Source organism: Eretmochelys imbricata, chromosome 20 (genome assembly GCF_965152235.1).
Source record: "Eretmochelys imbricata isolate rEreImb1 chromosome 20, rEreImb1.hap1, whole genome shotgun sequence".
NCBI classification, from domain to species: Eukaryota; Metazoa; Chordata; order Testudines; family Cheloniidae; genus Eretmochelys; species Eretmochelys imbricata.
In genome coordinates this window covers 7,196,732-7,215,410 of record NC_135591.1, presented here as the reverse complement: position 1 = coordinate 7,215,410, position 18,679 = coordinate 7,196,732, and positions in this window count along the sequence as shown.

The following is an 18,679-nucleotide window of genomic DNA, read 5'->3' as shown; positions in this document are numbered from 1 at the left end:
CAGCCCCTGCCCCAGTCTGTCCTCCCCCACTAGCCCTTATGAGCCCCTGACTGACCCCACCCCAGCATCCCACACTGTCTGTCTCCCCATAGCCCCTGTCTCCTGACCTGGCCTGCTGTGAAGAAGACAGGCTCTCTCTCTTCCTTCGCTGATAGGGAGTTGCTGCTTTGTTCTATTGCCACAGCACCCTTTGGTGGGCAAGAGATGGAACGGCAGCAGCATTTCAGCAGAAGCTTTTTACTGTGCAAAAAAATAAAAATATGCGGGGCTCATTAATTATGCACGTGTACAGTAGTGCAGAATTGCCCCAGGAGGAATATTCAGACCCCTTTTTTCCATTGATTAATACTTGCATCCAACAAAGTCCATTTCCCTATTAAGGGCCAACACAGAAGGCATTTTAGTTTCCATTAATGTACTAGGAGGCCAACTGAACCGCTTGTCTTGGCCTCCGACTCCTTTAATTATTTGAATTACTTGATTAATTATAAAAAGAAAAGGAGTACTTGTGGCACCTTAGAGACTAACCAATTTATTTGAGCATAAGCTTTCATGAGCTACAGCTCACTTCATCGGATTCATTCAGTGGAAAATACAGTGAGGAGATTTATATACACACAGAACATGAAAAAATGGGTGTTATCATACTCACTGTAAGGAGAGTGATTAATTATGTTAATTCATGTGATTAATTACTTGAATTACTTGAATTATGTAGTGCTTATGTATTGATAAGTTGTCAGTGACAATTTTCAATTAAAAAAATCCTCCTTACATTTCAAAATGAATGGAAGGGGCTTCTCCCCAGTGGAGCTGTCTGTTATGATTGCAGTTTGCAGAAGCATGCCTTTTAAAGCAGAACCACTGGAACGTATAGCCAATCAAGAGATCTGATGCAGACCCTGTCTGACCCCTAAGCTCTCCCATTCAGAGATCTGATTGGCTTTGAACCTTCCAAAGTGGGTTATGACCTTGGCATGCAGGTCACACAGATGTCTAGACTCACAGGAGACCGAGATGGAAAAGACCTATTGGATCATCCAGTCCATTTCCCTGCTAATGCAGGAGCATTCCCAGCAGCCATTTTCCACTGTTTTGGCCAAACTAATTGGAAAAGCCCCTAAGGACTGAACTTCCGCCTCTTTCCTAGGAAGACTATGTCATAACCTAATAGCCCTGTCTTACAGTTGGGGCATTTTTCCTGTTATCAAAGTCTAAATTGAATGTCCTTTTTTAGCTTAATCCCATTACTCCTACTTTTACCAAAATGTATTATCCTAAAAAATTCCTCTCCCTCCTTGGTGTTCACACCCTTTAGGTAGTTGTATGGTATTATCCTCTCTCCTTCAGAGTCATCCCTTGGCCGCATCAGACACAGACAGCTCTTTCCATCTGTCTGCAGAAGTAGGGGTCTGCTCTGGCCCAATTTTTAAGCCCAACCTGAACTGGCCCCCGGCCCACTCACCTCACCCTGAGAGGGCTGAATCATTTTCCATCCTGGTCCCAACCTTTCCCCCCAAACCGGATCCTGCCGCTGCATCCTGCTCATGGGGCTGGTGCAGCGGCCACTGTGTGCAGCAATGGCTCCATCCTCTGACATGGCCCCTGCTGCGCTGGGTCTGTGCTGCAGAGAGAGGGAGACGCTGTGACTCCTCGGCATCCTTGCTCCACAGCGCGTGCAGCGCAGGAAGGAGGTGGTGGCTGGCAGGAACTCGCAGTCCCGGTTGTGCCGATCCCAGGGGCTAAAGGAGGAGAGCCGACCTGACCCCACCCCAAGAGGGTCCAGTTGTTTTCTCACCCAACCTGACCCGGACGCCTGTGGCCAGGTCCCCTAGGATTTGGGTCAGGTTGCAGGGCTCTATCCAGAAGTCACTTCTGCCAGCCCCCTGCATTCTTTTTTGCTCTCCCAGGAATGACTTCCCATTTGTTGATCTCTCTGGGAATGTGGTGCTAGAAAAGGCACTCCTCCAGATGCAGTCACAGCTCAGCTGAACAGAGAGGAACTGTTGTCTTCCTGCTTTGTGCCATGATCCCTGTGTGTAAAAGACCCAACCCACATGGCTCTTTGTGGTAGCCATCACAACTTGCATATACCTCTTGACTTTCTTTTCCACTGTCACCCCCAGGGCACTTGTTGCTTCCCACTTTTCTCCCTCCCATTCTGTCAGTTACTTCTACCTCCTTTCCAGGGGTGCTAGTTTGCAGTTTTCTGAAATGAATCTTGGTCTCTCCTCAGGCTTTTAATTTCTCAGTGTCCCGCTTTAGTTTTTCTCGGTCCCAACTGATCCTACAACTCCTCCATAGTTAGTCTCATCTGTGAAGTTCTACACTGATGGGCCACATAAAAGACACCTTCGCGCGTGCTACTGTCCGTGTAGATCTAAGGGCTGAGCTCATTGCCCCCGGGAGCGGTTGAGGACTCACTGCAGGAGTTGGGTATTTTATATTCCACATTTACAAATTCTGCCTGGAGTGGCTAGAGCAAGGGCAAGGTGCTCATTTTTATTGTTTGTTCTGAAGAAATGAAACTAGAGAAGGGGGCAGTGAAGGGCGCTTCCTCTGGCTCTTTTCTCTCCAGGAAGATTAAACAATGTCAGTTGCTCGGCTGCTTCTGAAGCGCTGCTGAATGCCGTGCTTGTGGAGGGCAGGGCATGTTTTACGCCAATTAAGCCACTAATTAGGGCAGGGGCTTATTAGCCAAATTACTGTCTGGTTGGCAAGAAAAACTTTTCCCAATTCTTCTCCTTTATGTTTTGTCCCCAGCAAAACAGAATAGACATTTACTGTGTCCTGGAGAAAGTCTTACAGCAGGACACCCAGGGCCTAGAGAGACGGCTTCTGAAGAAAATAATAACACTAGCCTCAAAGCACATGACAGAGACTCAGGTAAGTTAGTTCTCCCGAGATACCAATCAAAGGATCCAAAGCTTTAACTCATTCAAACTCTCTTTTCGGGGGATAAACTATATACTGAAATGAAAATGTATTCTTCTGTTAGAGGTCCACACCTTCCTCCAGACCAAAGCCCAGGTCCTAGACAGCACTTGTGCACATGCATAAGATGGGACAACTCACATGCTGAAAGTTACTCATGTGCTGAAGTGCTTTGCAGGATCAGGACCTGAGACACATGATCTCAGACCCAGAGACAGGCCTATGGTGTCTTAAGGAGCAAGTCTTTCCCGAAGTCTACTCAGGATTTCATTATTGATACTGATTTTATGTGGAAGGCGCTCTGATACTGTAGCGATAAGTGGCAGTATAAAGCCCCAAGACAGACAGAATCTGAGCTATCTCCAAAAGAAGCAGAATTGGATTTAGAATATAGTTTGCCAGCAGGAAACCGCATGGAAAAATCCCTCTCTTGTTCCAAAGGAAGTCAGCCTCCTTTTGGGGGACAGTTTCTTCCAGGAAAGCTCTCGGAATATCTTGAAGCTGCCCAGCCTGTGTCTCACTTACTGCCTCAGGGAAGGGCAGGGACAATATCATGGGACTATGGTGACCAGTCACCCACCATAAGTAGCTAACAGTGAATAGGCTAACGAAGCAGCTTGCAAGCAACTCAAAGGCTGAAAACTGTTTAGCCAAGTGACTCAAGGAATATTTATGACGAATGACTCTACCCTCAGAAAGTTGGGTTGGTTCATTCACAACTTGTGCACAGAAATAAGGACTTGACTCATGTAAACAACTCTGGCTAGTGCAACCGGCTTCAGTCACCTCAGTCTCTCTCTTTTGGTTTTTGGTTTTAGGAAGCAAGAAATGAACTAAAAGTGGCAGCTAGCAACACCTTAGTGACTCTGGCACGCTGCTATTTCAGTGATGTCATGTTAGAGCTGATGTATCGTCTGGAGCTGCGTGAAGAGTTTATTTTCATTACGTTGGGCAACCTGTCATCCGCCTATGGTATGGTCACTTCCCTCTTTTCTTTCAAAGTGATTGTTTTTCATTTAAAGACAGGGGATTATCTCTCTACCTAAAAATGTTACCGCTAAACAGAGCTCTGTTTGAGTGTGTGTGTGTGTGTGTGTAGAAACACAAGATTAACTGCTGTTGCTAGTTCTGGCCTCCAGATCATGAGCGATCCAGCCGGAGGTGCAAGCTCTAACCTATGCCCCTGAGTGAAGTACCTTAAGGATGGGAATGAGTGGAAGATCAGGTCTAGTGGAGCTCTTCTCCACCCCACTTGCCATCCCGCCCCAGTGCTCTTTCCCCTTACTCTGGGAGTGAGTTGGGCATTGGGCACAGCTGTACACTTGTGGAGGATTCCCCTCTTCAGGGTGAATCCCCCACTGGCTTTCAATGGCTGCTTTAAAGCCATTCTGCTCTGCTTACGCAGCGCCAATGGCCTCGGAACCCATAGCATCCTGCCCCACAGTGTTTCTACGTGTGTTGTAAGAAGGCAGAGAGCAGCTGATTGTCTGTCTTCCTTCTCTTCTGGCCTTTCTCTGCAGCACTTAAGTGTATCCCTTTTGTGGGAATGATCCTGAAGGCCATGATCTCCATGTTGGCGTTAGTCAAGGACAGCAGGATGAGACAAGCATTTTGCGGTGGTAAGTGCCAGCACTTCCTGTAGGTGCCCCAAATGGATATTTAGGGGGTCTTGGTACAGATTTAAGTGACTGACCAAGTTTGCAAACAGGCCCTGAACTGTGCTCCCTTCCCTGGATTGCACCAGGTGCTGCGTTCCTTGGCTCCCGTGGCACTCAGTGAAGTTGAGAGTGCTCCTTCCTTTGCAGGAGGTGCTGAGCATTTGTAAGTTCAGGCCCTTTATGACTCACGCATATCGTTTAAAATAAACAGACACAAAGGCTGAAGCTGCCCCTCTGCCAGGAGGCTCCTGGGGGAGGAGGTGAAGGGAGCAGATTTCATTACTGTACATTTAAAAATCCCCTGTTTCCCACTCCTCCACCCATTCTCTCTCCTCAGTTTCTTCATCGTCATCATCTCCTTTCACCCTCTTTCTCTGTCTTCTCCACTTCTCTCTTCCTTTGCTTTTCAGGTGATGCTCAGTAAGGGGTTAATCCTGTGCCCTTGAGGGAAATGGGAATTTTGCCATCCACTTCACAGAGAACAGGATTGGGCCCTAATTCGTCTTAGCAAGGACACTAGATACACCTACTTTTAGGGCAAAGTGCTCCCCACTACCTTCAAATCCCACTAAAGCCAGTGGCAGTGAGGGGCACTGAACATCTTTCAGACAAACTGTAACTCAGGATGAAATCATACAGTGTTCGGGTTGAATAAACAATAAATGCAGGGGACGAGAGTCTTCAAATGATGGTAATTGAAAAAAGATGGAGAGATGTACAAAGAAAAAAGCCTTTTAAGAAACAAGAAATGGAATGGGGGAAAGAGAAATAGCTCCAAATTGATATGGGATTTCAGCATCTAGTCCTGATAGTAGCTGCCATGGAATTGGAGTAAACGATAGGCCTGGGTGTCTTCTCTGAGAAAGCAACTTCTCCTCATTATTACTATGTCCTTTTCACATGGCCTGTCTTCTCTCCTTCCGTGCAGTTCTGGAAAAATGGTCAAGGGCAGTGAATGTATATTTTATGAACTGGGAAAAGTGCCCATTCCCCAGAATGGGTGAATCACAATTCTGCAAGAACATTCTTCCCTTATATTGTCATGTGACCAGCAACTGGCTGAGCTGTGAGGAGCTGGAGGTGAGAATTGCTGGCTTTCTAAACCTTTAGCGGAAATTGTGATGTTACATTCTGTGTGTCTGGCACTCTTTGTGATGATGGCATTTAATGGTAGGTCCTTTTGGATGGAACAGATTGTCATGTTAAACATCAAAAACCCATACGTTTATAATGTCACCACATCATGGAAATTCGGTCTGTACCCAGTGTACATGGAGTCTAGTTTTGTGCACCTAATGTGCAGATGAACCCGGGATAGTGGGCTAAATTAATTCCTGGTCTAAGTCCATTCAGCCCCAGTGGAGTTACAGCAGGGATGAGTTGGCCTAGAATGCATACTAATCTGGGGAAATATTTTACCTGGTCTAGTTGTGAGGTGCATTCGAATATAATCCTGACACCAACCCTACGAGTCCTGGTTCTTTACCAGGAAATATTGGGATAGGACCGTTCCGACAGTGGAACAAGGGAAACTGCACTCATTAGAAGTAGGAAAGGTGTGCCTATTGGAAGATATTGAATGAATTCGTAGGAACACAAATTCTGTGTCTCATCTATGCAGCTCAAGCAGGCCGTCATCAAAGCCCTTGGTCCCATGATGGGCATCCTGCTACACAAAAAGGAGCCACAAAATCCAATATTTAAAGAGATCTCATGGCTCCTTGAGCAATATAAGGAGGAAATTGATGTTTTTCACGTCACCAAGGTGAGGTACCACTCCTTAAGGTAACTGTCTCTGTGTGTGCCCGTATGACCTGCAGGAGGAATTTGCTGCCAGTGGGGTTTCCTGGTCTAGATAGTGACTTGTTAGATAATAAATATGCACACAAGTTCCGGGTTTATACACATGGTGACCCAGGCAAGAATATTTGGAGGTAACTGCCTCTGATGAAAAGCATCCTCTGTTTCCTGGGGAGGAGGAGAAGGAGATAAAAAACAAAACACCTGCACAACAAGATACTCCCTCCTTGTGATTTCCCAAAACATCCTGTCAACTCTGTGTCTCTCTTTTAGATCCTAAGCTCCTCAGAGCAGGGGCTACCATATGTTGTCTCTGGTCGGTACCAAGCCAACTGTCAACGGTTGAAAATTAATAATAAGGAGGTTTGAGGGTCATTGCTTTGCATTGCATAACTTGATAGGTATAAAATCATTGCCTGTCTGTTTCATCTACTGTTCTATGCAGTGCTGTTGTAGCCATGTTGGTCCAAGATATTGGAGCGATAAGGTGGGTGTGATAAGGTGGGTCATGGGGCATAATCAGCTGAACATGAACTCATGCTGTGGCCAAAAAAGCTAAAGCTGGGGTGCATCAAAAGGGGAATCTCAAGGAGGAGCACAGTGGTTATTTTACCTCTTAATCTGGCACTTGTCTGACGACTGTTGGAATCCTGTGTCCAGTTCTAGTGCTCACAATTCAAAAAGGGTGTTGATAAATTGACAGAAGAGCCACAGTGACGAAAAGATTAGAAAATATGCCTTACAGAGGGAGAATCAAGGAAGTCAATCTCTTTAGTTTAATACACAGAAAGTAAAAGGGTGTGTGATGGGGTTTACCTACCCCGCATTGGTTCAGCAGGGGTTAATCCTGCTTTGTGGGCCGAGGAGGCCATGCCCCCTCATCTCTGCTCGGCATGCTTCAGCTGGACCCAGGATACAAAAGAGAGCCGCTCAGCTCAGGCTGGGATGGCTGCCGAAGGGAGCAGAGGCGCATTGCAGGCTCCTGCAGAGAGACTGCCAGTGCTCCAGGATTCAGAGGCCAGCCGGACTGTGGCTGCAGCTGACCCCCAGCCACCCAATGCCAGAGATGCAGGAGAGACCCCAGAATCCCTGAGAGTCCCAGCTGCGGAAGAACGGGTGGGAAGCAGCCTAGGTGGACGAAGCATTGATCCAGTTGAGGTAGCGGGCTTGACTCAGCATGCTTTGGAAGGATCCCCGCTGAGTTGGTGGCAGATACCCCTGCGCCCTGGGCTGGGACCCTGTGGAATAGGTAGGAGCCAGTGGAGAAGGGCTCACCACTAGGTAACACTTCCCTGCCACAAAAGGTGGTTCTATCGACTCTGGCCACTAGGCTGCATTGCCCTGCAGTCAAGGGTGGGTCTATTGACTTTGGCCACTAGGCCGCACTGCCATCCCTAGAAGGGCAGCCCAAGTGACTCAGGCTGTTGGGCTGCGGACCCTCACCCAAGGGCTGCTGCACTGATCCCGACCATTAGGCGATGCTGCCCTAGGAGCCCGGACTGCTGTGGTGGCTAGGGAGACTAGGCCAGTTGGGCCACTCCAGATCTACTTCAATTCCTCCTCAACCTGATACCACCCTGACGGGGTGGACCTATCCTGTGACAGGGTGACTTAATTACAGTCTCTAATATCTTACATGAGGGACTCCTATTATCTAATGGGCTCTTCTGTCTAGCAGAGAAAGGTGTCACTTGATCCGATGGCTAGAAACTGAAACTAGACACTTTCAGACTGGAGATACGGTGTACATTTTTAATGGTGAGATAATTAACCATTAGAGCCATTTATCAAGGGCCGAGGTGGATTCTGACGATTTTTCAATCCGGATTGGTATGTTTTTCTAAAAGCTCTGCTCTGGGAATGATTCTGGGCAAGGTCTGTGGCCTGTGTCATACCGACCGGAGGTCAGACTAGATGATGGCAAGAATCCGGTCCGGCCTTGGAATTTAGGAATCCCCTGAATCTGCTTCAGTCACTACATATGGCTCCTTTGTGTGCCCACCATCTGACTTTCGCCCTCTGTTGCAGAGTCTGAGCCAGCTCTTGGAGGTCTCTGGTGAATATAAGATCCCTCTACCTAAAGCAAAGTTTCAAGCCATCTGCAGTGCTCTGCACAACCAGGTGAGGGGTGGTTTTGCTTGGATCCCTTGAGCTTAGGCACAGCAGACCTGAAGCATATTAACACTGAAAAATCGATGGAATGATCGTGGAGAGCCTGGGGACCTCCTCATGCCTTACTGATTTCTGCAGGCTCAAGAGTAAGCAGGGAGCGCTCTCATTTTCTTAGCTACTATCCAGCTCAGTTTGTAAAGCAATTTCACCATAAGCCGATTACCAGGGGGAGTCAGAGTTGTAAAGTAAAAACTGTGGTTGTGTCTTGATTAGGTCAGCTCTGCTGCTCAAAACACTTTAGCTTCTCTTCTCTAATGTATTGGTCATTGTCTTTGAGTCTTGCTGTGCATGCAGGACCATCTCCCTGGGGTTCAGACCTCTAGTTGGACAAGCAGGAAGTGGAAGCTTAGAAATTAATTGAACATTTTTCTTTTCCATTGCTTCTGATTAGTTTTTCTTTGACCATTTCCCTTCTTCCCACAGATCTGTTCTCCACCTAAGCAGCTCAGCATAGAAAACCACAAAGAGCTGTTCCATTGTGTCCTTCTGCTAGGTAAGGGGAAGAGACTCTGAGTGACACAGTGGTTTCTTTGCAACTTCCTTACCTTTGTGAGGTACGGTAAGAAGAAGCGTTCTGCAGACAGTGAGGATGTGATTTCTTCCCTTGCAGCCCGTTCTTCTCCTGATGACCTGCTAGCATTTCTACACAAGCAGCAGGAGATTGAGCATGAGGCCGTTCGTGTGGTGTCTTTAGAGCTCCTGAGGGCTATTGTTGGGGCTGACTGTAAGTAACACAGGAGCAACTGTGCCAGCTGCCCTCTTGGCCGACATGCTGAGGGTTGAGTTGAGGACATCCAGAGCTAACAGCTTGAGCTACTAGAGATTGAGCTAAAGAACCAAGGCTGTGTAGGCACGGCAGGGCTGCAACAGACTCATCACCTCTGCAACTGGGGCACAGAGGCTCTAGAACACACAGTCACCAGTGGTTTGGAGATCCACTAAGGGACCAAATGCTGCCCTAAGTTACCCCCATATGGCCCCATATGGAAATCAACAGGTTCAACTAAGTGCTGAATGTAGCCCAAGATATTTGTCAAGGTCTTTTTCAACTTCAAATAGAGAAGTTAACTTGGGGCTAATGCATGTTAACAATAATCAGACAAAAATAGAATAATACTCCTGACTCGAGAATCCTAAGTATTATACACTCTAGACTAGATTCTGAGTCCTGTTATGCCGGTGTAAACACAGATTAACTTCAGTCACCTCAGTCTATCAAACTCCTTTATAATATTTCCATCATGGTAGCAGGATGGCACTATTTAGAGAAATGGAATTACTTTAGATTTACACTGGTCAACTGAGACCAGAATCTGGTCCTTTGTTTTCCCCACTGATTCTGTAGAGGAGAGAAGCTTGGTACTATTCTTAACTAGGGCCCTTTGAAATCCAGGATTAATTCCAGTGTGAAAAGTGAGTGTGTGTGGAACAAAGAAGTACTGTACACCTCTCCTTATCTTTCAGTGCCTGAGACAAGAGTTAAAAAGCTTCTGATTGTGAAGGCAGTGAAATCCACTCTCAGTGATCAGAATGCTACGGTAAGATTGTGTGTGGAACAGTGAACTATTTCAATTTTTTCAGTGTTATGGGATGAATGGATATCTGGGTGGAGCTTTCATTCAGATCCAGATGGGAGACTGCAGAATAGAGAAGGCATGTCATTCTCCTGCCGCTGTTAAATGTATCCATGTTTCTAATCCAAGGAGACAAAATCAAAAGCATAATGGCCCAACTTGACTATCATACACATTGTAAGGAGAGTGATCACTTTAGATAAGCTATTACCAGCAGGAGAGTGGGATGGGAGGAGGTATTGTTTCATGGTCTCTGTGTACATAATGTCTTCTGCAGTTTCCACAGTATGCATCTGATGAAGTGAGCTGTAGCTCACGAAAGCTTATGCTCAAATAAATTGGTTAGTCTCTAAGGTGCCACAAGTACTCCTTTTCTTTTTGTCTTGATACAGTGGAAATGCCTCTTGTTCAGCTATTATGGGTCATACACAGGTTGCCTGGTCTGCCAGTGTCACAAAGGCATTCTTGGTTCTTATGCTCCCAGGGTGGTAAAGGAAAATTTCTATTTAACCAGCTAAGAAGATAAAACATAAGAATGGCTAACCTGCCTCCCGCAAAAGAATGGTTCATTTGGTCCAGTATCCTGTCTTCTGACTGCATTGTGTGAAGAAATGCTTCCTTTGGTTTGTTTTAAACCTGCTGCCTATTAATTTCATTGGGGGACCCCTTGGTCTTGTGTTAGGTGAAGGGCTAAATAACACTTCCTTATTGACTTTCTCTACACCAGTCATGATTTTATAGACCTCTAGCATATTCCCTCTTCGTCGTCTCTTTTCCAAGCTGAAACGTCGCTCTTTTTTTAATCTCCCTTGGGTGAGAAGTTATTCTGTAGGCCTAATTTGTGTTGCTCTTCTCCGTATTTCTTCCCATTCTAACACATCTTTTTTGAGATGAGATGACCAAAACTGCACGCAGTATTCAAGGTGTGGGGGTCCTGTAGATTCATATTGTGGCATAATGATAGTTGCTGTCTTCTTATCGATCCTTTTCCTAAGGGTTCCTAACATGTTCTTAACTTTTTTGACTGCATGTTGAGCGGATGCTTTCAGAGAACTGTACACAATGACTCTGAGGTCTCTTTCTTGAGTGATAACAGCTAATTTAGACCCCATCCATTTGTATGTACAATTGGGATTATGTTTTCCAAAGTGCATTACCCAGTACAGTACAGGAATCAGGGGCACAATGGTACCAGATGTGCCTGTTACTTTGGGGTAGGCTCATTGATTAGGGTTACTCTTCTTGGGGGTGGGGGGGAGGGTCTGTAATTCTATTAATGTGCTGCTTATGTCACTTGTGTGGAGCTCTGCTCCTTCCTTCTGCAAGTCCCCTCCCAGTGGAGCTACCCTGCAGGACCTCGGTTCCCCAGGGCTGGGTCCCTCCAGCCTAGAACTAGATGAACACGCACGCACGTACGCTCACACTAGCAGAGCGAGTCTGAGCGGACCAGGTCCGTCAGCCTTCTCCAGCGGATCCTCTCATATGGCCCTGCACTCAATGGGCTGGGTTAAGCAGCACTTTCAGCTGCTCCCCTCTGACGTGCCCCAAATTTAACACATCCCTATCCCACTTTCACGTTACAATTGTACTGGTAGCAACCCACTTCATGAGCAAACCCCACTGTATTTTTGGGCACTACCGGGATCTTTAGCTTAGGTAAAAGAAGGGTTGCTGCAGAGTAAATGGGGGAAGCGGAAAATACAGAGTAAAATTTGGAGGGAGGGAGAGAGAGAGAGAGAGAGAGAGAAGCAACCAGCTGAACCATAAAAGTTATTTGTTGAATAATAGTGATAACTACACAAGGAGGGCTAAACAAACATAATGGTTACATTTGAAAGGTTAATACCTGAGGAAGAAAAGAAAACGGAGGGGCGGGGAGGGGGGGGAATCTCACCCACTCCATGAGGCTTGAACTGGTTGGGGTTCCCAGGTGGTGGTGGTAGCTCAGGGTCCTGAGTGCTGGAGACAGGCAGAGCCCCCCGCACGATCAGTCAGGAGATGGAATCCCAGTGGAACTGAAGCAGAGTTTGGGTCTATACATCAGAACCCTTACTTGGGCATAGGTAGGGGGTTTTGTAGAGAAAATACAATGGTTCAAGGGAGAACACTAGATTTGTTTATGGGTAAACTGATGGGTTTTCAAGGGTTTTCTTTAGGCTAGACAATAGGAGCTGATCACTCTTGGCTGTGGGTGGTGGTTATTTCCAGGGAGCTCACAAGGCAACTAGGCTGCTTCAGTATTTTAGGATAATAAAGATTTATTACTAGAATTGGTCTGATAATTGCTGAGCTAGGTGTGTGCAGGCGTAGGTTCCTTAGCATCTGGAGCAGGGATTCCCATGATGCAGTGCGTCCCTGCTTTTCTGGTCCCAGAGTTCAGTGCGGTTCTCTGTTCCTCATTCTTCATGCTAATTCCTATCCCGTCTTTCATGCAGATGAGGCTAGGGGAGTTGTCTCTGTTCTTCATTCTGTATGCAAATGGAGATGTCTTAATCTTGTCACCCTTCTCAAGAGGGGTCTAGGTGTGACTCCCAACACCCTTCATTGTTCTCTGCAAGCCTTTTCTCTGATGGGTTTTGGTTCAAACAGAGACTGGTGGGGGCAGGGGGTGTCTTTCATGAGTCAGACAGGCTAGATACTGCGCCCTGGTTCCCCAAAAACACAGAGCTGACTGGTCTCAACAATAAGGATGGCAAGTGAAGTCTAGTCCAACTGGAGACCATTCATTCTTCCTTCTTCCTTCTTTTTTCATTAGACTCAGGCAACTTTTGATCGGTTTGGATCTCTGATTGGACGAATAGCACCATACAGCTGTGATTCGCTGGCCACGTCCCGTCAGTGGGTGGTTGACTGTATCAGCTGCCTTCTCTGTATACAAGGTGAGGAGACCATTAGCAGGTATAAGGAATTCTTCACCTTCTTTCACTGTTGTAATGTCCATTTGTCTGCCTATCTAGTTCTTTCTGTCCTGTCTGTTGTCGCTTAGATAACAGAATGGTGGGCATCTTGTAAATACCTCATTAGAAGAGAAGATTCTGATGTGTAAAGAGCCTAGCACACTTTTGGGAACTGTACAACTAATAAATGGTCTGCATACAGGTAGATAAGCACTAAATTCCTTAGGGCTTGTCTACACAGAGACAGTAAGGAAAGTTAATCCAAATGAACTAAAGGTGTACATTTAAAGTGCATGAGGTAAATGGCATTAAACACATGTGTGGATGCTCGGATTCTGAATTAAAATGGGCCTTATTAATTGTAGTGAATTCCATGGATGAAACTAACCTGAATGAAGGCCACTTTAATTCTAAATAAGTGTGTCCCCATAGGTGTTTAATGAAGTTTAACTCATGCATTTTGAAAATGAATGGGGATTAGCTTTCTTGAATATCTCCATGGAGACAAGCCCTTGGTACTAAACATTTTCATTCTCTTTACCCTGCCACTGGCTGTATTGGAGGGGTTTCCTGGAATAATTCTGTAAACAAAAAGTTCTTCCAGCAGCCCTCTGTCATGAGCATTCAGAGCTATTGGAGTAAGTAGAGGCCATTTTTCCCCTTTGTGAAAGAGTAGGATATTCTTTTCACCTAAGGGTTAGATGATAAGGGATAGATCTTGGTTATCGTTTAAGGCCATTTCCAATGAGGGTGACCAGACAGCAAATGTGAAACCTCGGGACAGGGGGTGGGGGGGAATAGGAGTCTATATAAGAAAAAGACCCCAAAATGGGGACTGTCCCTATAAAATCAGGACCCCTGGTCACCCTAGTTCCAATTATTATTAATCAGTCCTAAAAACAGTGTTGGTGATTCAGAAACAGAATAAGGGACTCCAGCCTTTGAATGTACGACATAGTAATCCCAGCATTGTTTAGAAGTGACTGATGAGCCTGGGTTTCTTGCCAAAGTTTTTTGTCTATCCCCATCTCTTTTACAAGGAGAGTTTGGTGGAGGGATTCACCTCTAAACTGGAACCTCTGATCTACCGCATGAGTTGTACTTGAATAGGAGCTTAGATGTAAATAGTGAGAGCAGAGAGACTACTGAAACCGGACACACACAGAAAGCTGCTCCAAGCTGAACACAGTGCTTGTTCAATCCTGGGTCATTCACAATAACATACCACTACTGTTAACGTTCAGACATTTTAGGGTGTAATCCCGACTCCATTACAGTCAACAGGAGTTTTGCCATTGTCTTCAATGGGGCCAAGGTTTTACACTATGCTGATGACAACATAGCACATAGAATCATCGAATCATCAGCATAGGGCATAGCGAGCAGATCGAGGGAAGTGATCGTCCCCCTCTATTTGACATTGGTGAGGCCTCATCTGGAGTACTGTGTCCAGTTTTGGGCCCCACACTACAAGAAGGATGTGGATAAATTGGAGAGAGTCCAGCGAAGGGCAACAAAAATGATTAGGGGTCTGGAACACATGACTTATGAGGAGAGGCTGAGGGAACTGGGATTGTTTAGTCTGCAGAAGAGAAGAATGAGGGGGGATTTGATAGCTGCTTTCAACTACCTGAGAGGTGGTTCCAGAGAGGATGGTTCTAGACTATTCTCAGTGGTAGAAGAGGACAGGACAAGGAGTAATGGTCTCAAGTTGCAGTGGGGGAGGTTTAGGTTGGATATTAGGAAAACCTTTTTCACTAGGAGGGTGGTGAAACACTGGAATGCATTACCTAGGGAGGTGGTAGAATCTCCTTCCTTAGAAGTTTTTAAGGTCAGGCTTGACAAAGCCCTGGCTGGGATGATTTAATTGGGGATTGGTCCTGCTTTGAGCAGGGGGTTGGACTAGATGACCTCCTGAGGTCCCTTCCAACCCTGAGATTCTATGATTCTATGATTCTATGATAGCACATGGATCCTCCCGTATGAAGATCCATGCAGTAGGGGTTCAGTTTCCTTAATCGTTACAGTACTTTTTCTCCTTTCTCCACTCCAGGCCAGTCCATAAACCTGGGCTCAGCAGAGGAGGAGCTGAGATGTCTCCGTGAAGCACTAACAGCTCCAGACCCCGAGGCTCTGTTTCAGGCATCTTCCAAAATGGCCAGGGTAACTGACTCAGAAAGCTTGTGCGGATGTGCGAGTGACCGGGCACCGTTCATCTGACATTTGCTCTTTCATAATGCCTTTCCGTACTCGGAGGGAGCTGTGGGAGCGGGGCGTTGGTTGCTAGTAACCAGCAAGATGCTTTTCATAGATGTGTGCTCTGAATGCCACATAAAAACCAGATTCCACAGATTGTTGCACGCCCATGAAAATGCGCACGCGGATGCACACACATGTACCTATCCAGCAGGGCCGGCTCCTGCTTTTTCACTGATCCGGAGCGGCGAAGCACAAAAAATAATGAAATAAAAGACCCCCATGCCGCCCTAAGCTTGGCTGGAACACCGCCCCTTGCAATCTGCCGCCCCAAGCACGAGCTTCCTCGGCGGGTGCCTGGAGCCGGCCCTGCCATCCAGTCATCCAGGAGAAAAACTGTGTTAGTGGAACATCAAGCTGAGAAACCACCCAGGATTCATTCTGTCACCTTGTGGGTTTGCCTTCGCCGATATTTGTGTGCACGCCTCTCTTGACTGACTTCTATGTGCAGTAAAAAGATGCAGTGTATGTAAGAGACTACAAACGGGAAACTTACCTCCTGCATATCCAGTACAATGTTGTGCTAACTGTGCAACAGAGTCTTTGCCTCTAACCTGATATCATTAGTGTAGAAGACAAAAATGTAGTCTATAGACTAGAGAGAGAATTGTAATCCCAAATGGCGAGCTAGACAGGAGGCTAATTCACCATTTGCTGATGCATGTATCTTTTTTTCCATTTTTAAAAGTGCTGGAGCCAAACATCATTGCGGTCTCTCCTGTTTTTGATTTGTTCCCAGGTTGTTAGTGAGTACTTTCCTTCGGAACAGGCCACAGACTTTATTGAGGCCACATTGGGTGGTCTGCTATCTGCTAGCCCCACCTGTGCCACGGCAGCTGGACTGTGGATGAAGATCATCCTAAAGGAGTGTGGAGGTGCCATGCTGGACGAGGTAAAACTGGGAACTGGAGAGCTTTTCTACCTGAACTCTAGGCTTTTTGATCTTTGCCCTCATGTGTAAGGAAGAAAAATCTTGCTGTTTCTCCCCCTCGGACATAGAGTCGATTCCATCTCTGTTTCTACCCTAAGATAGGCAATGGCAGAATCAATAGCAGTAGACCGAGATAATCCAAGGGAAAAGGAAGATGGTTGGTTGTTTATTGGTCTAGCTTGTTGCCACAGTATTCAGCCAAGAAAGGCTTGAGAAAACAGACTCTGGGGAAAAGACAAGAAGACAGAATGACTGGCACTTGGAGGCCTCCAGGTATTAGGAGGCCTATGATTAAGGGCTACATGGATTAAAAAGAGCACTGGGCTATTGCCAGCCTCTTGCCAGGTTTCTGAGCCTGGGCTCCAGCCCGAGCAGGAACAGCTCCACTTTTAGCCCCATGGTGCAAGCCCCACAGGCCCAGGTTGACCTGAGCTCTGAAACTCAGTGCTGTGGGATTTTTTTGCTGTGTAGACCTACCCTTTAAGAAGAGAAGGAGGGAGGGAGAAAACTCTAGTGTCTTTGGGATCCACTATTTATATGCCTTATTCTGGCGCCCAGTGCATTAGGGCTAGATGAAAGGAGCATTCCACAAATCTTCTAACAAGGCTGGTGAAAGGCCTCAGGACAGGGAACCCTCGCAGCAGAACTGCCATGTTTGCACAGTGTTTTGAAGATGTGAAGGGCTAGGAATGAATATGAGAGGTAGTCCCCTGTTCATAGTCCCAGGCATTTGCACACTGTCTTTAAAGCACTTGCATATTTTGTGCTTGTGGTTGTTGATGAGCTCTGCATTCTTCGAGGCAAATGGTCAGATTTGGCTGCTTAAATCACACCTGCAAAATCTGGGCAAGCAAAGCCGCCTTTTGTGCATGTGAACTGGTTTCTGTAATGCAGAGCTGGGCACCACCACATTAAATTACCTGGTATGTCTATGTGTGTGTCAGGGTTAATTTTTACAGCCGTGTGTGGGCAATTTGTGTGGGTTCAAGTTACACAGACGTATTTGAACATTTGCTTCTTGAAGTGAGGCATTTCTAAAAAAGCAGCAAATGGCTAAATAAAGGTTTTGATTCTGTAGAGTGAATGGAGAGAAAGAAAAAGGGACATTTCTTTCTGGTTTTGTTCCTTCCAGGTGCCAGATATCCTGGCTATACTATATCGCCACATGCCTACTATCCAGGAGGGCAGCTTGAGGCAGTTCCTGGTGGAGGCAGTGTCCATTCTAGCTCACCATCACCAAGAGGCAGTGATCTCCAGCCTCCTCAGCAAACGTCTGCCGATGGACAGGTATATACCGCTACCTATTGCATTCATCTTGGTAAAACATGGATCCCACAGCTTTACTAGGAGATGTAGGGCTTCATTTAAGCAGCAGACAGTTTGGGATCATTCCTAAGGGTTAAGAGCCTGGCTCTTTCTGCAGGAAGGTCCAAGAACACGTTAAGGTGGGGTGCGGAGAGAAATTAAGTGTCATTCTGTTTCCATTCATGAATAGCTGCTTTGACATCCTAAAGACCTATCTTTACTGGTATAACTGGAGTGTATTGTTGGAAACATCTGTCTCTCTAGACGCCTGAATTGAGCTCACTCTGGAAATGAGCAGTGGCTGTTGGTTTCCTGGTAGCATGACAGCTTCAAGTGCAAATCCCTGGCTGATTGCAAAGACTAGGGCCAATATTATCATCAGACCTCTGCTTGGTATCAGTGAGGATGTGGCTGCTAGAGCAGTGTTGCCATCCTAGGTACTTAAAAGTGGATTGGAAGCAGATCCACCATTTCATTTAAAGATCCCTAACTGAGTTATCAGTGATCAGTGCTGGAATCTAAGACCATAAGAACAGCCATACTGGGTCAGACCAAAAGGCCATCTAGCCCAGTAGTCTGTCTTGCGACCGTGACCAGTGCCATATGCCCCAGAGGAAATGAACACAACAGGTCGTTGTCAAGTGATCCATCCCCTGTTGCCCAGTCCCAGCTTTTGGCAAACAGAGGGTAGGGACACCATTTGTGAAGGGGACGTAGGATGGCCATGAATACTCGTTCTCATAGTTGTATGTCCATCGAGTAGGAATCTGGCTTTTCTTTCATCCACTTGCCTTCCAAACCCTAGATCTTTGGGAGCCACATGCTCATGATTCTATATTGACTGGGAAGTGGAGAAAACAGGAAGTGAGGTTGGCGCTCTGTGTCCTGTCCTTCTGAAGTCTAGTATTAATGGTTAGGCTGCAGGAAGACTAGGTCACTTAACTTAGTTCTGTAACTGGAAACTCCATATTTTAACACGAGGAGCATTGAAGGAGGACAGGACTCCTAACTCTCTCATCATAGGCAAGGAGAACATTTGGTCGTTACTAAAATATGACGCATTCAGGGTGAGCCACAAAAGTGTCCAGGGCTCACCTGTAACTTCTGTTAAACTGCAGTGACACCGCTGAGCTGTGGAGATCTCTGGGGGGA